Raw genomic sequence first — 2,891 nt, forward strand, 5'->3', positions numbered from 1 at the left:
ATTGGTATGAAAGATTTGGTTCGGCTGGGACAACTCTTTGAACTCCCGCTCAGATAACCTAAAAATAGAATCTTTATCTAATAGAAAGATATGATTTTGAATATTTGATGGTGAACATAGATTCATAATAGTACATTCACAAAGAAACCACCCTTACCTTATTAATAGGTTCATAATTGTGTGCAGAAACACGTAGAGACTGCAGAGAATAAGAAGAGAGAAATATAGAGCGAGAGAAAAAAAAAGAGAAATAAAAAGAGGTTTTCAGTCCAAGGCGAAGTTCTAAACCATCTTGTTGTGTATAAATTTCCCTTTCCGTTACCATTTCCTACAAATCTAAAGCTCAAGCTTTGTTAAAGTTTAAATTAGAATGTGTAACAGAAAAATAGGAGAGTAGAATAGAAAGCTTAAGTAATAGTAAAGCGACACAAATTTCTCTCGTGAGGAAAAATTTGGTATTTTAGAAAGCAAAGGTCTTAAAATAAAACAATTTTAGCGAAATGATTGGAGTAATAAATGCAACAGATGGCGTTTTAAGGGTGTAAAAGTAAATATAGCAGATTCTTATGCTTTAATAGTAAAGGAATTAATAGATTTTAAAAGCAGCAGGAAAAGCGTTCGAAGCGGAGATATGGTGAATAAAGACGTTTCTAACAGAGATGTTAGTTTTAGTTTAAATGTCCGCAATTTAGGTCCTACAGCTATTTAAAGCAATGACATTTTATTTTATTAACAATTTTACAGAAAGTTATACAAAATATTAATCTCCCTTGAAATTATACCGCTGTGTAAACTTGAAGCAGATATTGAAACTTAAAGTATAAATATTTTAAAACGCTGATGTTAAACCCATTTACAAAAATGGTTGTTTTATTATAATCTAGGAACATAGATACGCCCTCGTATGTATAGTGATGATAAAAACAAGGACAACTACAGTTAAGAAAGCTTAACTCGCGAAACGTAAAATCTGTATTATTGGACAAAGGTGGTATAAATTTAAATTAAAAAAATTTAAAAAAAAAAATTGATGAATTAGCACTAGAAGAAAACAAGCAAGATATATTCATGCGTTTTGCAAGTAAGTACATTTGTATGTTGTGATTGCAGACCTATTCAATGTCCATAAAGTTTGCAATAAGAGTAATAATTGCGCCGTTTGCCAGTGCGTTCGTGAAAAAAAATTAAGACGATCGTTAAAATAATATTTTATTTATTTATTTATTTATTTTTACTCATTTATACATGAAATTAAACCAAAGAAAGTTATAATCGAATTCAGCGCATCTTAAGACAATATCTTATGCTAATCGTTTTAAAGACTAGTATACAATAAAAAGGAGGGATAAAAAGAAGAATAAAAATAACAAAGTAGGTTAAAAATAAATGAAAAAGTTAAAAATAATAATTTACATATAAATAAATAAAAAGAGAGAAAAATAAAAATAAATAAAAAAAGCATGTACATAGCACAGAAGCACACCAGCTACAAGAACAGATCCAGGCTGCAAGTGAACTCCTAAACAATTGTAAACATGTATAAGCTTGGCAACCGAGACGTTAACAACACATTATTATTTTATATAAAAAAATGAGATATTAAGAATCAAATGTTAGTTTAAGTACGACATAGGTAAATCGCGCATATTAAGCAAAGTTGCTTTAAAAGACTTTAAAGAGTCTGATAAAGAGGTTTCCGCAAGCAACTCTGAACGGGTTAAATAGCTCATAATTGTATTTACATTATAATGAGTTTTCTTGGGCGAGGTATAACTCAGTCACTCCAAGGTTCGTTGCAAGAAATTTTGAATAAAAATCCGGACCTTCGTGGGGGAATGGTGTACAATTTCCTTGATTTATAAGTTCCTTTTTACGGGAGAGAAGTACAGCGATGGCTAGAAGCTGACTATGGCAAGGAACCAGCGAGGTGACCCGACTTCTGGTGTGGCTTGCACGTGATGAGAGGTTAACTTCTTGTATTATTAAAATTTTCCTTTTGGATTATCGCGACGCGCTACAGAGAGCGGAAACCGTGCTAGTGTCATAGCTGCCTAGGCCGCCAGTTCGTCTGTGGATGGTCCTTCGAATGTAAAAAGGAAAAAGACTTTCCCCCAGTCCTTCAGGGTTGGCGATTAAGCTGAACCAGCACATCCCCTATCCGTAAGTCAGTAGTCCTAAAAAGTCCTTCAGGCATGGCGATTAAGCTGAACCAGCACATCCCCTATCCGTAAGTAAAAAAAAAACTCTTAATAAAGGTCAACTTGTCGATTTGTCTGTGGACACTTACCTCCTTAGATGGCTATGACACCAAAATGAAGGAGTCTGTGCGATGCGCTGTTCTTTTATATTTTTAATTCTGTTATTAGACATTCTGGGATTTTATTTGTGTTTATACTTTTGAGTTTTTTTCCTACTTAGCCTTTCCTACATTGGAGTTCTTAATTCTGCTGTTAATCATTTGAGATTTTGAATCTAAGCTTTTATGCGTTTGGGTATTGGTCTCCTGAATCTAAGCTTTTCTTTTTTTTTTACATTTGGGTCCTTGACTCTGCTATTAAACGTTTTGAGATTTTAGATCTAAGCTTTTATATACTTGATTTCTTGGATCTAAGTTTTTCTTTTATTTGAGTTTTTGACTCTGTTATTAAACATTTTGAGGTTTTGGATCTGAGCTTGTATACACTTGGGTTCTTAACCTGTGCTGGGGTGTGCTTCTATGGTTTTACATAGGCATATTAACTATGTGTTTTATACTTTTCTCTCTACAATGCATTTGGTGTGTGTTTCTATGGTTTTACCTAGGCATATTCAGTATGTGTTTAATACTTTTCTCTTTACAAAACATTTGGTGTGTGTTTCTATGGTTTTACATAGGCATATTCACTATGTGT

The sequence above is a fragment of the Glossina fuscipes genome, unplaced genomic scaffold (assembly GCF_014805625.2).
Source record: "Glossina fuscipes isolate IAEA_lab_2018 unplaced genomic scaffold, Yale_Gfus_2 106, whole genome shotgun sequence".
In the NCBI taxonomy this organism is placed as follows: Eukaryota; Metazoa; Arthropoda; class Insecta; order Diptera; family Glossinidae; genus Glossina; species Glossina fuscipes.